The sequence below is a fragment of the Periplaneta americana genome, chromosome 9, assembly GCF_040183065.1.
Source record: "Periplaneta americana isolate PAMFEO1 chromosome 9, P.americana_PAMFEO1_priV1, whole genome shotgun sequence".
NCBI classification, from domain to species: Eukaryota; Metazoa; Arthropoda; class Insecta; order Blattodea; family Blattidae; genus Periplaneta; species Periplaneta americana.
Genome location: NC_091125.1, coordinates 3,366,899 through 3,392,160, shown reverse-complemented (window position 1 = coordinate 3,392,160; position 25,262 = coordinate 3,366,899).

Below are 25,262 nucleotides of genomic sequence, written 5' to 3'. Positions count from 1 at the left end.
GAAGAGTTCGGGGCAGAAGAAGGTATCAGATGATAGACGACACTAAGATATGTGGACCGTATACAGAGATGAAGAGGAAGGCAAAAAAGTGGGAAGATATTAGAATGCTGGGTGTGCAGTGAAGGATCTTCCTTTGGGCAGTGAAGGAATTAAGTTGCCAGGTGATAAATCGCACTCGTTAGGGTTCTAAGTTCGAACTGGATTTTAGGTGGTAATGGCAGAGTTGCGGTACAAACTACGTTTACTGTATTATTTAGGTTTGTTTGAAATTATTCTGACTTTTATTTAGTATGCTGCCTTTACTTACGTAGTTTCTTACATCTTAGAGGTTGAGAAATTTTAAACAGTGTATTTCGCCTTGTTAGTATATATATATATATATATATATATATATATATATATATATATATATATATATATATATATATATGCATTTGTCATTTGTTTTTCGCCTCTCCATGGCAACAGGCAACCACAGACTTGTAACTTCTTTTGTCTTACTGTGAATAACTATGAGTGCTACAATATATTGCTTATGTCTTCACGAAAGCAGTATTAGGCATAACTAAATTTTCGCTTGGGTTCGATACCCGCTTGGGCTATTTATCTGTTTGGGTTTTTTTTTTCCGAAATTTTCTCTTAACTGTAAATCGAATGTCAAGTAATCACATAGCGAAATAACGGTCTAATTTCGTCAAATAAATTTCGCTGGGATTACTTCCTGCGACAATAAATAATGTATTAGTTAATACAGTTTCGTTTAAAATAAGCAACTAAAGAACTTAACTTTGCTTTCACACGAAGGAAATGTAATTTACGCAACTAGTACGAGGGGTATGAGCTACCAAGATAAATTTCGGTGTCAGTAGACGTATATGCTAAAATAACGTGTTAGGCCGTTGTGCATGAATAATAGACTCAACTCTGAAACCTAATAAACAAATGAAAGATAATTCTTACTGTATTTATCGTATCAAATATTTCACACAATTTCTTTGAGCTAACGTTTTAATTACAGCTTTCAGATAAATCAGCAGCTTCACCGAGGATGAAGATCACCTGAGGCATTGTTGTCAGGGGTTTTCCCTCCAAACTCCAAAAAATTTCCCTATTTAGACAAAAATTTCGCTAAATAGGTATATTGACGTTTCTTTCTCCTTGTAAATTGTTTTTAAACTTTTCGAAGACAGAATAATTCCGCATAGCCTATCTTAATATTGTCTATTTTATGATATCTTCTTCTGCCTCGAAATTTTCTCCCGTTCACTACTCCATCCGGTGCATCCTTCCATTAGCAGTTTGTTTTTAGCCAGTGACACAGCCCATGTCCTTTTTTATTCCTGATCAGTTTCACCCACTCTTTCCACCATAGCTTCATTCCTTATTTTGTCTGTCCATTTCACACGCTACATTCTTCTCTATATCCACATTTCAAATGCTTCTAGTCGTTTCTCTCCACTTCGTAGTAATGTCCATGTTTCTGCTCCATACAATGCCACACTCCACACAAAGCACTTCACTAGTCTCTTCCTTAGTTCCTTTTCCAGAGGTTCGCAGAAGATTCTCCTTTTTTTTATTAAAAGCTTCCTTTGCCATTGCTATCCTCCTTTTGACTTCCTGGCAGCAGCTCATGTTACTGCTTATAGTACACCCCAAGTATTTGAAGCTGTCCACTTGCTCTACTGCCTCATTTAGTATTCGCACGTTTACCTTCTTTATTTTTCTTCCTATAACCATGCTCTTCGTCTTGTTTGCAATTATCTTCATCCCATACTGCTCACAGCTGTTATTTAGCTCCAGTAGCATATACTTTAGTATCATCTCCTCTTCTGCTAACAATGCCATATCATAGCAAATCTTATGCACTTTATTCTTCTTCCTCCTACTATCACCCCTCCCATGTTCTGAAAACAGTTCTTCACTAAATCCATCAAGTAGATGTTGAACAGGGTAGGTGACAAAGAGTATCTTTGTCGTACTCCTCTCCATATTCCACTTCCCTCTCACAAATCTTTTCCTATGCTTACTTTGAAAGCACTCTATTCGGAAACTTTATCACCTCCATTTTGTTTTAACAGTTATTGGCGATTGTGGCTTGCTTACAATACGCTGTAATAACCACAGCATCCTATAAATCTCATTGCCAAACTAAAAAAACTTACAAAACACCAGAATTATTAATCCGTCGTTACTTATGAGGCGGCCTAATAAAAACCAGTAAGTTACCTGTCACGTGAACATTCTGAACTGTTCCTTAATTGGAAATCAAAGCTAGGCTAGGTTAATAGTGACGAATGTAGTTACAAATTTTTATATAAGAAAATGCGGAAACGTAACTGTTTTTATCCAATTGTTGAATGAATTTTCTTGTAAGTAAAAAACTAAAATAGAATTATAGGTATATAGTTTGTAAAATTAATTGTTGCATACACCGCTTCTTGAACGTCTACATCTATAGCGTTACTAAAGAGAAATAGGCTTCTTGTAATTTTTTTCATATTTATTATTAACATTTAAAAAAAAATCGTAAAAAAAACTAGTACGGCACCTATTCGCTTATTATTTCAAAAGAAATTTACCGTTATTTAGCAACAATTCCCTTTTCTCTCTACGAATATGACTATCCCATTTTTTTCAGGAAATTTCCCTCCCCCTGACAACACTGATGGAGGCCAGTGACGCACCTGCTAACGAAGTAACTACTCTGTGGTTTTTGTCTGGGTGTGCGATATTAGGAATGTGTACGATATTTGACAAACTTCCCTTAAACGTTTATGCTCGAGTTTTTAAATGAATAACGAAAATTTCACTATCTGAGTCAGTTGCTTGGCAACGGATCAGACTCTTACATTGATATGGTATTTGCTAGAAGGTTACACTTATTACATAAAAGTTATTCTAAAGTAAGTTCCCAGTTTGAAATGGCTGTATCTTCTGTAGATATTAACAGTTTGATTCCATTGTAGATACCATTATACTGTAGAGAGGTTCTTTTTTTTTTCTTCGATAAACATTTCGTTGCTATGGTAACTGTGTCACGCTTGTATAAACAATTGCGGTTCAAAATACAGACTACAATAAATTTTTACAGTGATATTGTCTTTACCAGTTGGTATTGGCCTCGTTGAGTGCTATTACGAATGGAATAGACAATATCCCAATGCATTGAGGAGATTTCAAACTTACATGGATTGAGAAATGGACTATCCTCTGTAAAATCATTTCATAAGCTGGTGAACAAATTTGAGAAAAATGGAGGACAAATATTTTTTATTGAACTACAGGGTAGTGGTCATATTTAACTTTCTTTCTCCTCCTCCTCTTCTCCTTCTTCTTTTTTTCTTCTTCTTCTTCTTCTTCTTCTTCTTCTTCTTCCGCTTATAATAAACTACTATTTCTTTCCGAAATTTGTGTTTCTTGCGGAATATAAAAATTTCTCAAAGTTATGGCCATTTTAAACTGGGAACTTACTTTAGAATTACTTTGTTTATGTTATTTCTCTCATCACTGAGCAATAGTAACATTTCTCCCGAAAATAATTTCAGATTAACACAATTCCATTGTAAATACGTCTGCAGTTACATGATATAATAAGTAATAGATAATATATGAGCTGCTCAGGCGAACATAATGGTAAGAGGTGCCATCGTGTATGTTACGATATTCGACGACTTATTATTATTTTATACGCTGTGGTAGAAATTACGAATTCTCTGTCTCCAGGCAAAATGTGATGTCATTTGTTACACTTTTCAGAAGCGAGCGTATAAAATCATAGTAATCATGTTTCATAGCAACGAGTTAGAGAGAAAAATAAAAGAGATACACATGCCATCTCTTCCCACAATAAAGATACTATTAGGATGCACAACGTATCGCAAAATCTCATTTTCGCCAAAAATTGACGTATCACTTTTTGCCTTGGAGCCCCAGACTTTTTGTCCTATCCTGCAATTATCCGTTCGCTGCTGCGTCACTTCGACAACTTTCGCTTGTATTCGCTTCAGCTGAGGGCTTCGTGCTGCTCTGGAACACGTGGGTGCCGACAACTACTTTCGTTTTCGTTCGTATCAGCTGACAACTGTTGTCCTGCTGCGATAAATGCCTGTAAAAAAGAAGGGCGCGCGTCTCCTGAGATCGTAACAATATTATACACAATTTTCAAGAAGACAAAGATGCTTTCAATTCTTTTTATAACAGCGATGGGAATCCCAAATGGCTCTGGTGACTCAGAAATACGTAGATTTCCATTATGAATTGTACTTCACGTATTTCGCGAACATAATGGTAAGTATCTTAGCTACTGTACCTTTCTGAAGTATGTGCATTTGCAACTTACAGTCAAATTGCTTCTGTATTAGACTTCGAGTTTGATGATGATGATGATGATGATGATGATGATAATAATAATGATAATAATAATAATAATTATAATACATAAAAACACTTTTGCATACCCGGAGGTTCATTACCGCCCTCACATAAACCCGCCATTGGTCCCTATAGTGAGCAAGATTAATCCAGTCTCTACCATCATATCCCACCTCCCTCAAATCAATTTTAATATTATCCTCCCATCTACGTCTCGACCTCCCCAAATGTCTTTTCCCTCCGGTCTCCCAACTAACACTCTATACGCATTTCTGGATTCGTCCATACCTGCAACATGCCCTGTCCATCTCAAACGTCTGGATTTAATGTTCCTAATTATGTCAGGTGAAGAATACAATGCATGCAGTTCTGTGTTGTGTAACTTTCTCCATTCTCCTGTAACTTCATTCCTTAGCCCCAAATATTTTCCTCAGCACCTTATTCTCGAACACCCTTAACCTGTGTTCCTCTCTCAACGTGAGAGTCCAAGTTTCACAACCATACAAAACAATCGGTAATATAACTGTTTTATAAATTGTAACTTTCAGCTTTTGTAAACACACTGGAAGACAATATCTTTTCAATCGAGCGCCAAGGTATTTGAACTTTTTCACCTTTTCAAAGGATAAATTTCAAATTTTTATATTTCCATTTCGTACAATATTCTGGTCACGAGACATAATCATATACTTTGTCTTTTCGGGATTTACTTTCAAGCCTAGCTCTTTACTTGCTTCAAGTAAAATTGATACTTACTTACTTACTTACTGGCTTTTAAGGAACCCGGAGGTTCATTGCTGCCCTCACATAAGCACGCCATTGGTCCCTATCCTGAGCAAGATTAATCCAGTCTCTATCATCATATCCCACCTCCCTCAAATCAATTTTAATATTATCCTCCCAACTATGTCTCGGCCTCCCCAAAGGTCTTTTGCCCTCCGGCCTCCCAACTAACACTGTAAAATTAATACTTAATAATAATAATAATAATAATAATAATAATAATAATAATAATAATAATAATAATAATAATGCCGGCTAGCTCAGTTGGTAGAAAGCTGGCTACGGACTGGAAGGTCCTGGGTTCGATCCCAGGTGGTGACAGGATTTTTTCTCGTTGCCAAACTTTCAGAACGGCCCCGAGGTTCACTCAGCCTCCTATAAAATTGAGTACCGGGTCTTTCCCGGGGGTAAAAGGCGGTCAGAGCGTGGTGCCAACCACACCACCTCATTCTAGTGCCGAGGTCATGGAAAGCATGGGGCTCTACCTCGATGCCCCCAAGTGCCTTATGGCATGTTACGGGGATACCTTTTTTAATAATAATAATAATAATAATAATAATAATAATAATAATAATAACAGTAATAATAATAATAATGCTTGTTGTTATAGCTTGCAGGTAACCAATGACACATGAAAAATAAATGATGAAGAATCAGTCGCTGCAAATAAAAAAAAGAAAAGAATTGTATATAGTATTTGTGGACCTGACTTTTCCCAGAGTAGATTGGAATAAATTGTTAAGTATCCTGAAGAAAATTGACGTGAATTGGATAGAGAGGATCTGTCCAGTAATATTTATATTAAACAATGATTCAAAGTCAGGATAGGAGAAGAAATGTCAGAAGGAAGTGAAATAGGGAGAGGAGTACGACAAGTATGCCATATATCACATCTACTTGAAGGATTCAATGAATAACTGGTTTTAGAACATGGGAGAGGTAATAGTAGGAGTAAGAAAAATAAAATGCGTAAGATTTGCTGATGTTATGGCGTTGTTAACAGAAGAGGAGACAATACCAAGGAATATGCTACTGGAGCTAAATGACAAGAAAAATGCAAACAAGACGAAGACCATGGTTTTCGGCAGAAAAAAACTTGCGAATACTGAATGAGACAGTAGAGCAAGTGGACAGCTTCAAATACTTGGGGTGTACTATAAGCAGTAACATGAGCTGCTGCCAGGAAGTCAAAAGGAGGATAGCAATGGCCAAGGAAGCTTTTAATAGAAAAAGGAGCATCTTCTGCGGACGTCTGTAAAAAGAACTAACGAAGAGACTAGTGAAGTGCTTTGTGTGGAATGTGGCATTGCATGTGCTTTATATGGTATTGTACGGGGCAGAAACATGGACATTACAACGAAGTGAAGAGAAACGACTGGAAGCATTTGAAATGTGGATATGGAGAAGAATGGAGCGTGTGAAGTGGACAGACAGAATAAGAAATGAAGCTGTGTTGGAAAGAGTGGGTGAAGAAAGAATGATGCTGAAACTGATCAGAAAGAGGAAAACCAAGGCTTAAGAAGAAGAAAATGCCTACTGAAGGATGCTCTGGAAAGAATGGTGAAGGGGAGAAAAGTATGGGACAGAAAAAAGTTATCGGACGATAGACGACATTAAGATACATGGATCATACGCGGAGACTGATGTCTAATAATTATTTCAAATTTTAGTTATAATTATGTTACTGTAACTATGTATGCTTTTGAGTGAGACAGTTATACCTGTACTACTCTCTTCCAGTTTCTTAAATATATTAAATTGTGCTCCTTTTCTCCTAGTTTTATTTAATTTGTTATGAAATTAAAGTGGTTATAAAATGCTCTTATTAGAAGCGTAATAATAAAATTATTTCTGATTTAAAGAGGAACTGCAAATTTATTCCCTGTATATCTTAAGATTTTCATTATGGCAGTTACCATTATGTTCTTCCGAGCAGCTATATTTAAGAAAGAAACAAAGGAAAGGTGACAATTAATAATGCATTACGGTATTTCATCCTTAATCATATTCACATTTCTTACAAATAATAACTAATTCCTTTAAAACCTGAATGTCGCAATAACGGCCAATCCAGAGCATAAACGTTTGATGTAATTGCTTTGTAGGAATGCTATGCATAACTGCTGCTTTTTAATGCGATTTTAGTCTTGTAATTAGTTTGATATTTTTTCTTTCCTGTACTTTATTGTGAGTTATTCTGATTTACGATGTGTTTTTGTGTATTTGATATCGTGTGTGTTGATTGAGCACATTGACTTTGCTGTGGTTTACAAAATCGTGTTTTGTTTTTGTTATATCTATTCAATTGTTTATTGTCATATATTTTTTTAGTTTTGTATACTCTTGCGAAGGTTAATATTGTGGATGAATTACATTTTTATTATCGTATTTCTAAGTTGAGCTTGCGATTTTAACTGATGTCACACCTATGGCCGGTTTTTCCAAGTATTGTTAGAAAATTTAACGACAGTTAAACTCTAAACAGTTTGTTAATTAATAAAATTGTATATTTTCAACAACAGTTTGGTTTAACAGATTGTTAACTGTTTGTTAATTTTAAATGTAGGTATTTCGGGCAGTTAACTCGTTTAACAGTTAGTTAAATATGGCCGATGTCTCCACAGCTGTTCGAGCAGAAGTTGCGAAATTAATATTTTGTGTCTCTCTGTAGAGAATGTTTAGCATATGACTGGTAATATAACATTTAAAAAACACTTTGGACGGTTTAAATACATCAGTGTTATTTTATTTCTTTCGTATTTCGTATCCATAATAGCAATGAGGAAATATAACCTTACTTTGTAATTATTATTCAGCACGTCACCTACAACTTTCATTTGGCAACTGTTTGTTCACGGAGCGTGTCCTACTATAACAGGTTGTCATTTTATGCAAGTTTCATGACTCACTCTATGATATAGAATTTAAAGATTAATTTTAGCCAATCAAAAATTGTCTTACATGTGTAGAATCATTACCAACTGCTGTTGAGTAGTTAAAATAGTGCTAACAGACGTTATAGTTAAATGTTGGTTATCTTAAACAAAATTATGTTGAACAAATGGAAAATACATTAACAAAGCGTTAAAAATAAACAGACTGTTAATTTAACATTCGTTCAGCAAAATTAAACATTACTTGGACAAACTGGCCATTAGACTTTTTGTCATCGTCTGAAAACTCCGATTAACCACGTGAGTCGCGTTAGTGTGTTTATATTAATTTATGGTTTCCATGTTTGCGACTTCATTTGATGTATTCGACGGTTTTCTTTCTTTTTAACGTGCGACGTTTAAGTGGCCACCTATTCGGGAAAAATGTCCGTTACTCTTTCTAACTTCAAAAGTTATGTATGGATTTTATAAAAATTGAAAAATTGTAAATATATAATATATTATATTCTTATTGTGTAGTAGACATAAGATAAATTTTATTGTATTATATACTTCTTAATTTCAATTCAGGAATCCGCCCCTGAGCACGAGTTGTACTCTTTCAGGGGCGAGCTAAAGTTTTTCTGTTTATTTTCTATTTTACTAGTGCCTTGTGCAGCAAATGCTGCAAACTAAGTTCATTAGACGTTCAAATAAACATTTTTCAGATTTATTTTCAATGAAGAATACCGCACATTCTGAAAGTTATTTGCTTCCATAATAATGAGAGACACTCTCTCTCGAGCCAATACTGAAGAGAAACACGCATATAAATATCTACACCACACCGCCATTAAATATATGAAAAAGACCCAACCCCACTTGATTAATAACTATAAAAATATTTGATTTTTAATAATATTATTATCTTACGTAAGTTTTATAGCTTTCAGTAACATATACTATATATACTATATAGCCGCCACTCAGTAAAATATAGAAATCAAAATCTAATTTAAGTTATTCTCTACATCTATTTATATAACCCCAAAAAGTTTCATTTTCATATCATAAGTATGGAATTAATATGTATAATCAATGAAAAATAGTCGCATCATGGCATTAACTACAAAAATATTTCATTTCTAATGGTAATAATGTCATCAAACCACCTCAAGTTTTGTAGCTTTTAATATCCAATACACAGCTGTACCCAGAAAATTACACACCACAGAATCGAACCTGTAAATTATTTTTAGTAAGTTAAGTTTTTAATAACCAATTTAATTTGAGCTCTAAATGTGTCAGCATTCTTGCAGATCATGGCCTTCGTGTAATATTGTTTACTGTAGTGTGTGTTTTGTTTTATTCTGAAATGCAACACGGCCGACTTGATGCTCGCTTCGCTTCTCGAAAAAGCGAAGGGAACATCAAGTCGGCCGTGAATGCAATTAGCTAGTTCTCAAAACTGACGACAGATGGATTTTGGAAAATAGGAAAATTATGTTGAAAAATTGACATTTCACTATTTTTCTGAAAAGCTTTGAGTTCCAAGCTTCAAAGTGAGGGGTCATTTATTAAAATCTGTTCAGCCGTTTTCCCTTAATTTCCATTACCAGTTCAAATTATATATATATAGATGTTACAATTATTAGCAAAATAAATCAAATTAAAGCTTGGAAGTTGTGACCTTCTGTGCCGTATCCGAGGCAACAGATTTGAAGTAAACAAACTCAGAGTATTGGCGATGTGCATCAACCTCGTTTAAAAACATAGTAACTATGGGTTACGAAACCATAACTGTGGTTAACATGTAATAATTTTTGTGTACCATTTATAATCACTTACACAGTGGTTAGCTAACGCTCATTTAACCAGAATAAAGTCTGTGATGATACACTGTTTCTACAAAATGACGAAAGGAAAGGATCAATTCCTTTGCAAAGTCGATAGTCATCGTTCAAAAACGACTCCGCTCTACATCGAAACGAACGTATCCTATATTTTCGGGTAGCATTTGTTTGTCTTTGGGCGCTGTTATTATGTTTGCGGATTGCATTTGTTTGTTTTTCATTGCTATTAGGTTAAAATCTTCGAAAATGGCAAATGAAAAGCGGAAATGATTATATTCCAATATGAATCCCTAGTCCCAAGAAAAACTGTAAACATGGCGTGATGGGTCTTTCCACGGTGAAAAATTCCGAACATAAACTATACCCCCATTCGGATGTGCGGGAGGGGATACTGGAGAATAACTTTTTTTTTTTCAACTTGTCTAAGTCAGAATAGGAGAAGAAATGTCAGAAGGAAGTGAAATAGGGAGAGGAGTACGACGAGGATGCCCTTTATCACTTTCTCTATTTAACATCTGCTTGGAAGTTTTATTGAATAACTGTTTTCATAACATGGGAGGGGTGATAGTAGGAGGAAGAAGAATGAAGTGCTATGATTTGTTGATGATATGGCATTCTTAGGAGAAGGGACGATAGAAAGAGATAGCTAAATTACAGCTGTGAGCAGTATGGAAAGAAGATAAATGCAAACAAGACGAAGACCATGGTTATAGCAAGAAAAATAAAGAAGGTAAACGTGCGAATACTAAATGAGGCAGTAGAGCAAGTGGACAGCTTCAAATACTTGGGGTGTACTATAAGCAGTAACATGAGCTGCTGCCAGGAAGTCAAAAGGAGGATAGCAATGGCGAAGGAAGCTTTTAATAGAAAAAGGAGCATCTTCTGCGGATCTCTGGAGAAAGAACTCAGGAAGAGACTAGTGAAGTGCTTTGTGTGGAGTGTGACATTGTATGGGGCAGAAACATGGACATTACGACGAAGTGAAGAGAAGCGACTAGAAGCATTTGAAATTTGGATATGGAGAAGAATGGAGCGTGTGAAATGGACAGACGGAATAAGAAATGAAGCTGTGTTTGGAAAGAGTGGGTGAAGAAAGAATGATGCTGAAACTGATCAGGAAGAGGAAAAGGAATTGGCTGGGTCACTGGCTGAGAAGAAACTGCCTACTGAAGGAATGGTGAACGGGAGAAGAGTTCGGGGCAGAAGAAGATATCAGATGATAGACGACATTAAGATATATGGATCATATGAGGAGACTGAGAGGAAGACAGAAAATAGAATTTGAAAGTGCTGGGTTTGCATTCAAGGGCCTGCCCTTGGTCAGAAAACTATGAATGAATAGTCGGAATGCATGTACCATCCAGGGCCCCAATTATACCAGGAACTGTACAATATCCTAAGGTCCATCTATAACCTCTCTTTGTTCAGTCTGCGATGTAGGATAAGAGATATCCTATATTGTTCTCTCTTAAAATACTGAAAATATCATTTGCATAGAATCGTAATATAAGCAGACAATTAATAGGAGATATAGGACTGTTTCTGGGTTATTTGAAGTGATTCATTTGTTGCAGCGGAAATGGCATGGAATACCTATTTTGATAAACGAAATTCTTCCGGAATATTTTTGTCACGTAATTCCACATAAGAATTATCTGTAATGAAACTTCTCGCTCACGATCATCCCTATCCAGGTAATTCAAGAACAGTAAATAATCGTCTTTGAAATAATCAGCAATGGATCTGACCGCCATTTTGTTTTACTGGGTCTACTCATCACTGGTTATCTCTTTTATCCGCTCGAATATGGCCGGTTAGATATTACCGTGCTTGACGTTCTGTTTAAGTCCTAATCGAGGCCGATGCACTGTAAAAGTGCTTAACCAGGGGTTAGGTTTACAGAGAAAAATGGTCACTGTCTAAAAAGATGTAGAAAACATGGTAGCAACAGGACGTGATTTGAATTGTGTCAGATGTACCTGCTGTATGCCATCACATACTGCGCGTTCACTTCACACAGTCCAGTACAGTCTGGATATGATCACAAGAAAACCGACGAATGAATATTTACATCGAATCCAACTAGATTCATTAATAAAAAGTAAGTGCTTTTTCAGAGGGATTTGGATGTATATGTTAATAGAATGGGATATATAAATCTTGAAATTGTATATTTTGAATTACAGGTAAATTCTTTGGCGGAAGAATTTGGAAGTAGATTGTTTTCTTCGAATGGGGACCAGATATTTTGTGAGTTGTGACAAACACAAACTAGAGAATGCAAACGAAGATTCATTGAAGAACTCTGTAACACCTAAAAGCATCGTGAACAAGAGCATGAAGTAATTGCATCCACTTCAAATTTAAGTAGGCAGTCGAAGTTTTTTCATGACGTCTGTAAAATGATAGTTGATGCCAACATTGTATTATATAAAACAGATGATCCTTTTCAACACATTAATTAATAGAAAAATACACACGAAATACTTCCGTCCTGTTCAACACTTCACGAAAGTTTCCTGAAAGGTTGTTTCTTTCTCTGATGGCGGGTTTTTGATTTTACGCTATTCACTTATATGAAGCCAGCTGTGTACACCAATTTACCGACAGAGTCGTTGCCCAGGGTGTGCTACAGGAGGCTGGTCTACGCTACACCCACGATGAGATGAGATGATGGAGATTTCTTGGGTTGTCACAGGGAAACTGGAACTCCAGGAGAAAACCCCTGTGTTACCTAAACCATGGGCTTGCTCAACACAAGTTATAAATCGGGAGTACATCGGGGATCGAAACCAGTTCCACAGGATTACGAGTCCATTTTTCTAGCCGCTAGACCACCGTGACGGCTCCTGGGACGTTGTAATGTTGACGTTTACCCGACATAAGAAAAACAGTGGCAGACAATAAAACACGAGTTTGCTTAGACGAAACGACAGACCAAAGAGGAAGATTTGTTGTAAATGTTATTGTGGGAATTCCTGCTGTAATAAACTTTACGAAAAGAAATTAAACTTGTTTGTTTATAGGCTACATATCTTATTATTTGTATGCATATATTACTTCTGGTACTGTGGAAAAGAAGACCTCATGGCCTTAACTCTGCCAGTGGTTTTTTTTTTTATTGGATTATTTTACGACGCTGTATCAACATTTAGGTTATTTAGCGTCTGAATGATGTGAAGGTGATAATGCCGGTGAAATGAGTCCGGGGTCCAGTACCGAAAGTTACCCAGCATTTGCTCGTATTGGGTTGAGGGAAAACCCCGGAAAAAACCTCAACCAGGTAACTTGCCCCGACCGGGATTCGAACCCGGGCCACCTGGTTTCGCGGCCAGACGCGCTGACCGTTACTCCACAGGTGTGGACTCTCTGCCAGTGGTAATAAATACTGAATACATTTAATTATTGTTTATGTCACTCACTCCGGCATGATTATAAATAACGTGTTTAGGCAGTGACCATATTTGAGAAGCGCGCATCTCTTTATATTGAACGGGGCAGGATGTCGGAACTTCCGAGCTTTATCTACAGTATTCCACGCGCATCTTGCTCCTTAGCGGTAGCGAGCCGATATAACCCCCAACATAGCATAAAGGATATAAATGATGCATCTCTTAATAATGCTACATATTATATAATGATCTTTAATCCATCTCGCGCTCATCATAACTACCAACATCCAAACTATACGTCACACAACCACTTAACGGTCTACGTAATTATAGATATTCTACGAATCCTCTGCTGTCTTTTGTTATTGCTTTGTTCCATTGGGACGATGTTTTTATTTTATACTAGCTCCGCTGCACCTGTTAGAAATAAATATAAAGTAATTACATAATTAAAATAGGACATTTGATCCAGGGAACATTCGTGTTTGATAGAAGGATAAATCATTTAATATGTTACTTAATTTAAATTGTATTTAAAATATTAAAATGCGATCATTTTGATCCAGAGACCACTCATTTGGTGCAATGACAATTCCTTTAACATGTTTCTTAATTGTTATTACCAATTATTTTTGGAAAAGCGAAAATTAACAGAAAAATTTTGGCTACAAATTTATTATTATATTTATATTATGTAAAAAGTGTGTTGATAACGGATGTACTCGAATTAGAAAGTTTTTAATTTGTTGTGGGAGCTCTTGAATCTCAGGAGGAACAACTTTTACAACAGTGCAACATAATCTGCTTGGCTCATTACCCAATTTTTTTGCATTGCATTTATTGCATATGTATTTTATGTATTTTAACACGATTCAATTGAGCATAGTTAAAATTTGAATTATAAAATAATGGATTGCTAAGCTAACGTACTATTACTGCATACTAAATCAATACACTCTCGTTGTTCGTTAATTCTCTGAGATAAAAATGAATATGTTCATAAACATTATTTTAAGAAATAGAGGAAATGAATATACAGAATAACCTATCAACTTTTCTGTGCATAAGAAGCTATTTTAATCTTACCTGTCCTCAATTCACTCACAAGTTACTGTACGAACATTATAGCATTATGTCCATCCAGAGAAACTACACTTTCCAATGATGAAATAATAATTAATTATACAAATCGGTTAATTTAGCTTCCTATATTACTTCATACAACACAGAAACATTCTCTGTAGCCTTTCATAGCTTTCGATTGTTGCTGTCCAAGGCCCCTTATAGACGAAGTCATTTGTTTTTTAATGCATTACACTGCCTTAGATGGCAGTTATTTTAATTTTAAAACTCATTTATCTCATTAAATATCAGTCCTATCAAAATTTTTCAAGGAATAAAACTTATCGAAAATTATTTTTAAAGAAACGTTTGTAATGTAACATTTTTCACAAAAACCAATAATAAGCGAGATATTTCGATTTATTTAATTCAGGCCGCCTTATAACCCCCTTTTAATTAATGTATTTTGAATGCCATATAGCCTAAAATCTAAGTTACAACGAACTTAATTTATATTCCAATTTTCATCGAAATGCGTTCAGCCATTATCGCGTGAAAAGGTAACAAACATACAGATAGACAGACAGACAGTCATACAAACAAAAATTTCAAAAAAGCGATTTTCGGTTTCAGGGTGGTTAATTATATATGTTAGGACCAATTATTTTTGGAAAATCGAAAATTACCAGAAAAATTTCGGCTACAGATTTATTATTAGTATAGAGTTACAATCTTGTCATTCGCATGACACTGTCTATTCAAGTTTTTCTAAGGCTGATAAGGATTATTTTTTTCTGCGGATCAGTGAAATGAGTTAGACATAAGAGGATTATATCGAAAATCATACGAAGCGGTGCATTGATTTATGAACTACGAAAGATAACGAAGGCTATTTTAATAAAATCTCTCTTGCATTAATACTGTTTGTTGACAAAACAATAGAATGACGCTTGTAGAACAAATCTGACTGAACTCTTATCTTCATTATGTAAATTAGACCTATCGAACTCAAAGTTTTGGGTTTGGGTACTAGCTTTTGGTGTTGAGAACCATTGTATGTGCTGCTTATAGATAATTTGAGAGGGGCGAAGTGCAAGGGGAGGGTGCTAGACGAGATGGTATACAACTCTGAACGTCTGAACAGAATGTATTACACGTGCAGTATGACTTACTGTAGTAAATCAAATTCAATAGGAATGTGAGTAGAGAAAGAAATATAATACTTTCTATATAGAACAGCGAGGCAAATAAGACGATCTTGTGTTATGCACTTCCTCAGATCCCTGCCATTGCATAGAATTGTAATATAAGCAGACAATTAATAGGAGAATAGGATTGTTTCTGGGTTTATTCCAAGTGATTCATTTGTTGCAACGGAAATGATATGGAATATTTTGTTAAACGAAATCCTTCCTGAATTTTTTTGTCACCTAATTCTCCATAAGAATTCTCTGTAATGAAACTTCACGCTCACGATCATCCCTATCTAAGTAATTCAAGAACAGTAAATAATCAGCTATAGATCTGGCCGTCATTCTGTTTTACTGGGCCTACTAATCACTGGTTATCTCCTTTAACCGCTCGAATGTGGCCGGTTAGAGATTACCGTGCTTGACGTTCTGCTTAAGTCCTAATCGAGGCCGATGCACTGTAAAAATGCTTAACCAGGGGTTAGGTTTACGGAGAAAATGGTCACTGTCTAAAAAGCTGTAGAAAACATGGTAGCAACAGGACGTGGTTTGAATTGTGTCAGATGTACCTGCTGTATGCCATCACATACTGCGCGTTCACTTCACACAGTCCAGTACAGTCTGGATATGATCACAAGAAAACCGACGAATAAATATTTACATCGAATCCAACTAGATTCATTGAATAAAAAGTAAGTTTTTTTTCAGAGGGATTTGGATGTATATTTTAATAGAATGGGATATATAAATCTTGAAATTGTATATTTTGAATTACAGGCAAATTCTTTGGCGGAAGAATTTGGAAGTAGATTGTTTTCTTCGAATGGGGACCAGATATTTTGTAAGTTGTCACAAACACAAACTAGAGAATGCAAACGAAGATTCATTGAAGAACTCTGTAACACCTAAAAGCATCGTGAACAAGAGCATGAAGTAATTGCATTCACTTCAAATTTAAGTAGGCAGTCGAAGTTTTTTCGTGAGTCTGAAAATGATAGTGGATGCCAACGTTGTATTACATGAGAGACATGAGTCTTTTCAAGACATTCATAGAAAAATACAGACGAAATACTTTCTTCCTATTCAGCAGTTCAAAAAAGGTTCCTGAAAGGCTGTTCTTTTCTCTGTTGGCGGGTTCTTGATTTTACGCCATTCATCCATATGTGTACACCAAATTACAGACAGAGTCGTTGCCCAGGTTGCGCCAAAGGAGGCTCGTCTACGCTACACCCACAATGAGATGAGATGATGGAGATTTCTTGGGTTGTCACAGGAAAACCGGAGCTCCAGGAGAAAACCCCTGTGTTACCTAAACCATGGACTTGCTCAACACAAGTTATAAATCGGGAGTACACCGGGGATCGAAGCCAGTTCCACAGGATTTTAATTCCTTCGCTCTAGCCGCTAGACCACAGTGACGGCTCGTGGAAATTTGTAATGCTGACGTCTAAAACAGTGGCAGACAGTGAGATTAAACGAAACGACAGACCAAACAGGAAGAGTTGTTGTAAATGCTATTGTGGGAATTCTTTCTGTAATAAACTTTACGAAAAGAAATCATAATATTAAACTTGTTTGTTTATAGGCTACATATCTTATTATTTGTATGCATATGTTACTTCTGGTATTATGAAAAAAAAAAAAGGCCTCATGGCCTGAACTTTGCCAGAGTCAATAAATACTGAATACATATCTTATTAATTGTTTATTTTGCTGAATCCGGCATGATTATAAACAACGTGTTTAGGCAGTGACCATATTTGAGTAAACCCGACTTTACGTTCATACCGGAAGCGCGTGTCTCTTTATATTGAACTGCTGTCCCTAGGGACGGGCAGGATGTCGGAACTTCCGAGCTTTATCTTCAATACTTCACTCGTATCTTGCTCCTTAGCGGTAGCGGGCCGATGTAACTGGCAACATAGCATAAGGGATATAAATGGAGTAACATAATGATCTTTAATTCATCTCGCACTCATCATAACTACCAACATCCAAACCATACAGTCATACAACCACTTAACGCTTAACTTAGAGATTCTACTAATCCTTTACCGTCTTTTGTTATTGTCTTGTTCCTTTGCAGCGATGTTTTCATTTTACTCGTATATTTACAATCCTGTCATTGGCATGACACTGTCCATTCAAGTTTTTGTAAGGCTGATAAGGATTATTTTTTTCTGCGGATCAGTGAAATGAGTTAGATATAAGGGGGTTATATCGAAAATCATACGAAAAATAACGAAGACTATTGTTATAAAAATAGTATCTCTCTTGGACTAATATTGTTGTACACAAAACAATAGAATGACGCTTGTAGACCATATCTGACTAAATTCTTATCTTCATTAAGTACTAAATTAGACATATCGAACTCAAATTTTTGGGTTTGGGTACTAGTTTTTAGTGTTGAGAAACCTTGTATGTGCTGCTTATAGATAATTTGAGAGGGCGAAGCACAAGGGGAGGGTGGTAGACGAGATGGTATACAACTCTAAACGTCTGAACAGAATGTATTACACGTGCAGTATGACTTACTGTAGTAAATCAAATTCAATAGGAATGTGAGTAGAGAAAGAAATATTATACTTTTTATGTAGAGCAGCGAGGCAAATAAGACAGTCTTTTGTTATGCAAAAGTTCAGTAACACTTCCTTAGATCCCTGCTATTGCAGAGAAGTAGAGGACAGGAATAAAGAATGAATATGTGGAGCATAGACAGAAAAAAACAAACACGGGAAACAAAGAAATGAAGGTAGAAATGAGATAAATAGGAACAATGGGTGCCAGTGAAATAGCACATTTTTCATTATTCATTTTACGCGTTTGGTTCCTTCATCGTATCGACCTGGTTGGCAAGTTGGTATAGCGCTGGCCTTCTATGCCCAAGGTTGCGGGTTCGATCCCGGGCCAGGTCGATGGCATTTAAATGTGCTTAAATGCGACAGGCTCATGTCAGTAGATTTACTGGCATGTAAAAGAACTCCTGCGGCACAAAATTCCGGCACATCCGGCGACGCTGATATAACCTCTGCAGTTGCGAGCGTCGTTAAATAAAACATAACCTTTTCCTTCATCGTGCTACGAATGACATCACTGCTTGCAGGTTACTTACTCGGAGTTTCCCTTTTTTACGTGGATATGTCTTTAAAATCGGTAACATTAGGTTTATAGTATTTATGCATCTGGGAAAGGCTTTTGACGGAATGAATTCGAATATATTTACAGCGATCCTGAAGAAAATTGGTGTAAATTGGATAGAAGATACTTCTGTAAACTTTATTTATGAAACGAGTCGAAGTTAGGGTAGAAGAAGAAATGTCACAGGGAAGTGGAACAGGGAGAGGAGTACGACAAATATGTCCTTTATCACTTAACCCTGTTCAACATCCACTTGAAGAATTTAGTGAAGAACTGTTTTCAGTACTTGGGAAAGGTGATAGTTTTTAATTGGTTAGGCCTACTTAACGACTCAACCAGCCTCAATCAATACAATACATATTTAAAGTACGAATATTTACACTACACTTAAACGATTCTCCAGCAATATTTTTCAGTTAAGTTTTAACGACTACTACATGCTTATTTAAATTTAGATAAACCTATAACATAAAATAATACTTACTTACTTACTTACAAATGGCTTTTAAGGAACCCGAAGGTTCATTGCCGCCCTCACATAAGCCCGCCATCGGTCCCTATCCTGTGCAAGATTAATCCAGTCTCTATCATTATACCCTACCTCCCTCAAATCCATTTTAATATTGTATGTATTTATTCACACTGCAATGGGTATATACCCGGTGGCAGTGGTAACTAATTACACTCAATAATGACAATAATAAACTTATTAATTAAAAATACAATTAATGATAATACTAATAATTAATACTAATAATAATAATAACAATAATAATAACAACAACAACAGGGAATATACTAAATTAAATGAAACGATCACTTAAAATAACATTTGAAATATTCTAATTTGTATCTTAAAACTAAGATCGAACTAAAACCCACGAGTATATGTTCATATCTGCACAAGTACCTTTCAACATTACACTCATTTCGCTGTCAACTCACTCACTGCACTGGAACTACGACACATTTCACTGATTCTATCCTGATTTCACTAACACTTCAAAAACATTTCACTGTTCAAATACTTTGCACTGCCACTATAACCTATACAGCTTCACTGACAGGAACACGTTTCACTTACACAGCACACTTCACTGACACGACATACTTCTTCACTGATACAACACACTTCACTGACACAACATAATTCTTCACTGATACAACACTTCAATAACAACATATCATTTACACCCTTTAAGTACTGTGTATAATTACCGTCTATTAGTAAGGTCCTTAAGCCTATTTTTAAATACATTTTTGGTTGTTGGTAAAGCCTTTAGTAAGTCTGCAGGTAAAGCATTCCAGTCCCTGATAGTACGATTGAGAAAAGAAAACTTTCCAGTGTCCGTCCTCTGCCTTCTTTCCCTCAATTTATATGAGTGGTCGTTCCTTGAAGAGTAATTTGGCGGCTGCAACCTATTTTTTATTTCTTTCCAGGCAGGCTCACCTCTGTATGTTTTGAACAGTGCGCATAATCGAATTCGCGTTCTCCTGTCCGTGAGTGTGTCCCATTTTAATGGTGAATTTTTCCAACAACACTTAAGAGCCCGTTTTTGAATCTTTTCCAGTGTCTTAATATGTTCTAATCTGTAAGGATCCCAACATGCAGCACCATATTCCATTACTGGACGTACTAGTGATTTATATGCAATCTCTTTGGATTTATCAGAACCTTTTCTTAGTACCCTCATCACAAAGTGTAACGCTCTCCATGCTTTTCCCGCTGTGTCTGTAACGTGTTCCCCCCAGCCGAGATCGCTGCTAAATGTTATTCCGAGGTATTTACATTTGTTAACTTCCGGAATGGTTTCACCCCCTAACGTATACGATGCGACTATTTTATTTCTTTTCCTTGTAAAGCTGATGGCTTTGCTCTTTAGAGAATTTATTTTCATTTTGTTGGCTATTGCCCAATCATTTATTCTATTGAGGTCATTCTGGAGAAGAGTAGTATCTTCATGACTTTTTATTTCCCTGTATATCATACAATCATCCGCGAATAAGCGAACCCTAGATAAGATATTAACTGGCAGATCATTTACAAAAGCCAAGAATAGAAGAGGCCCCAAGACACTCCCCTGCGGGACCCCGGAAGTAATTTCAATTGGGTTCGATAATTCCTCCCCTACCCGTACTCTCTGAGTGCGACAAGTTAAAAATTCCTTGATCCACTGGAGCACTCTGAAGTCAATCCCCGTTGATTGTAGTTTAACCAACAATATATCGTGTGGGACTACATCGAATGCGCGTGAAAAGTCAATAATCACTGCATCTACTTGGCTATTGGAATCTATTCCGTCTTCTAAATCCTGACATACCGTTACTAATTGACTCTCACATGAATAGCCCCCCCGAAATCCATGCTGACAGTTATGTAACCAATTTGAGTCATCCCAATGCTGCCTTAGATAAGCTGAAATCAAGTGTTCCATCTGTTTGCAAACCACAGAGGTAAGGCTGACCGGTCTGTAATTTTTTGTATCAGAGCGAGACCCTGACTTATAAATTGGAACCACTATTGCATCTTTCCAATCTCGCGGGACAGTACCATTGTTAATTGATATTTCAAATATACGCACTAGATAGGGAATCATGGCTTCCCCTCCCAATTTTAGTACGTCTCCGGCGATACCATCAGGTCCTACTGATTTATGAGTTTTCAATTTAGAGATCCTTCTCCTTATGTCCCTAGGCTTGATAGAAAACTGACCCGTATTTTCCACAGAAGCTAAGTGTGGTACTATTGTCCTCATCCCAAAAACAGTGGCATAATATGAATTTAATTTTTCTGCTTTTTCGCTGTCCTGTACGATAAATTGATTGCGGTCATTTTTTAGGGGGAGGCTCGAATAATTTTCCTTGCGTCGTCTCTTCACATATTTATAAAATTCCCCCCACCCGTTTTGTTCACCTTTGAAAAGTTTGTTTAGGTAATTTTCCTGCGCTATCTTCTTCGCATTAAGCAGTTCTTTCGATATTATCCTCCCATCTACGTCTCGGCCTCCCTACAGGTCTTTTTCCCTCCGCTCTCCCAACTATATATGCATTTCTGGATTCGCCCATACGTGCTACATGCCCTGCCCATCTCAAACGTCTGGATATTAAGTTCCTAATTATGTCAGGTGAAGAATACAATGCGTGCAGTTCTGTAATGTGTAACTTTCTCCATTCTCCTGTAACTTCATCCCGCTTAGCCCCAAATATTTTCCTAAGCACCTTATTCTCAAACACCCTTAACCTATGTTCCTCTCTCAGAGTGAGAGTCCAAGTTTCACAACCATACAGAACAACCGGCAATATAACTGTTTTATAAATTCTAACTTTCTGATTTTTGGACAGCAGATTGGATGATAAGAGCTTCTCAACCGAATAATAACACGCATTCCCCATATTTATTCTGCGTTTAATTTCCTCCCGAGTGTCATTTACTGTTGCCCCAAGATATTTGAATTTTTCCACCTCTTCGAAGGATAAATCTCCAATTTTTATATTTCCATTTCGTACAATATTCTGGTCACGAGACATAATCATATACTTAGTCTTTTCGGGATTTACTTCCAAACCGATCGCTTTACTTGCTTCAAGTAAAATTTCTGTGTTTTCCCTAATCGTTTGTGTATTTTCTCCTAACATATTCACGTCATCTGCATAGACGAGAAGCAGATGTAACCTGTTCAGTTCCAAACCCTCTGTTATCCTGAACTTTCCTAATGGCATATTCTAGAGCGAAGTTAAAAAGTAAAGGTGATAGTGCATCTCCCTGCTTTAGCCCGCAGTGAATTGGAAAAGCATCAGATAGAAACTGACCTATACGGACTCTGCTGTATGTTTCACTGAGACACATTTTAATTAATCGAACTAGTTTCTTGGGAATACCAAATTCATAAGAATATCATATAATACTTCCCTCTTAACCGAGTCATATGCCTTTTTGAAATCTATGAATAACTGATGTACTGTACCCTTATATTCCTATTTTTTCTCCATTGTCTGTCGAATACAAAAAATCTGATCAATAGTCGATCTATTACGCCTAAAACCACACTGATGATCCCCAATAATTTCATCTACGTACGGAGTTAATCTTCTCAAAAGAATATTGGACAAAATTTTGTACGACGTCAACAAAAGTGTTATTCCTCGAAAGTTACCACAGTTGGTTTTGTCTCCCTTCTTAAAAAAAGGTACAATTATGGACTCCTTTCATTGTTCTGGTACAATTTCCTTTTCCCAAATAGCAAGTACAAGTTTATAAATTTCGCTATATAATGCACTTCCACCCTCTTGTATTAATTCTGCTGGAATTTGATGGATACCTGGAGACTTGTACTTTTTCAGTATGAGCTAATTTAATTCAATCAATTATAATTAATTTGAGATAGCTAGTGAAATGATGAGAATTAATTTAATATAAGTTTACTAGAACTATATTATAGAGAGAGAAAAATATAAAATAAAATATATTTACATAATGAGAATATTAATGTACAACTGTGTACATTCATAAATTTTCAAATATAAAGCTATGTCGATAGTCATTCTAAAAATGTTTGTACTGAGAAAATGTTATTCCGACATCACACGATGTTATGGTGAGAATCTGAAATAGTTATATCGGAATGTAATTGTGTAGGCCCATTATCCTATGCATCTTCACTATTTAATTCATTTTGCACTTCACAGTGTTTCGAAAATGCTGGATTTTTTTCAAGAACTCTCTTCAATTTAAGTTTAGGCCTTTTATTGTTATCAACAGCTGGTCGTATGAAATTTAAAGTCGTTTCATAACACGAAAGTAAATATTGTGTACGTGTGGTTGTTGGAGTCGGCAATTTTCTAGACGTATACTTTTCAATGAAATGTTTGAAATGTAAATATTTGCACAAATCAGCATCAGACACAAATCATAATAAAAAGTGGACTGGTCCGAAATCGAATCACTAAACAATTTTATTTGCTCTTTGTGTCTCTTAGTGTCACCATGTCTTTGTACATCACGACGCTGTTTAGCTTTTATGTCTAACTTACACACTTTACACCAGTGATGTCAAAGCAAGCGCATTTTTCTGACCTTGACGTCGTGCGCGGGCATCAAGCGCTAGGTATGGAAAGAGGAATAAGCAGCCTGTTGGATTAAGAAAACAGTGGCGCACAAACATCAAACGGAACGTGAAATTTTATGTCGTTATTTTTATATGGCTTCTTTCTGGTAGATATTATCTATATTGTCTGTAAAACAAAATTACTAACACCAATTTCTTAATATTGCACTTGTGTTTTAAATGTTAACAACATAATAAAGACTAAAGAAGAAATATTCACACAAATTCCATAGTAGTATAACTATGCTGTACTGAGTGGATGAAACATATCATTCATAAAGAAAGTTATATCCCAAAGAAAGAGATTGGGTATGACATGATACGTTGGAATTGTTATTGATGGTATTTTTAGCCTTATAAAAATAATCAATAAACTAATCAAAACAATATTACAGTTCAAAGCAAAGTTACCTAGATATATGTTTGAACTGTAACTAATATTACATAACAAGAATCTTACCGCATTATGATTTTAAGGTGATATTGGTGAGCAACTTCCTATCATCAGAATATAAATTTTCTCGAAATCTCCTGAAACTATAGAGCTGATGTTTTTACAACACATGGGCACATGTCTTTTGCTTATGATGTAACAGTAGTTGTTTTGTTAATTCATTTCCTTACAAACATTTCCGATGCAAATATTTTCAAAATTTGTAATACATATCTTCAGTAATATGTATTTACGATATATTAGATTTACGAAAACACTGTTTCAGTACCTGTAAGGCTACTAAATAAGCATATCTGAAAATTTCACTTTTCTGTAAAATAAATTGAGAAAATATTCCTTTTAAATAAAAAAGCAAGCTTGTCAAAAATGAGCATTAAAGTTAAAACTTACTTTCTTATAATGTACTTATACTTCTCAGACAAATCTAAAAATTAACATGGATACAGTTTTAATAAGTTCTCTTCCCTCTATCCATTGAATCAGTGCTGGCCATCCCTGAATATAGCTCGACCAAGCGGCATATACCACCTCTTTCGTCTGTCTCTTTCCTTTCCGCTGTAAAGCGCTCAGGCTCGCCTGAAATCTAAAGCGCGCGCTTGCGCCTATGGGCATCAGTTGATATGACTGCTTTACACGATAATATACTTTCGTCCTTGACTGAAAATCAGTAATCTCAGAACTATTTTACAACCACAAGCAAAGTTGCAGATTTTATTGGCGGCAGTTTAATACATCTTAATAACCTTCACAAGATCACAACTGATTTCCAGACGAAAAGTTTACTTTGTAAACATATAATAGCCATTCAGTCTCGAATCGACCTATTAGAATGCAGCAAAGAAAATAAAATCCGCATCCATTAAACGGTCCACACCTGTGGAGTAACGGTTAGCGCGTCTAGCCGCGAAACCAGGTGGCCCGGGTTCGATTCCCGGTCGGGGCAAGTTACCTGGTTGAGGTTTTTTCCTGGGTTTTCCCTCAACCCAATATGAGCAAATGCTGGGTAACTTTCGGTGTTGGACCCCGGACTTATTTCAC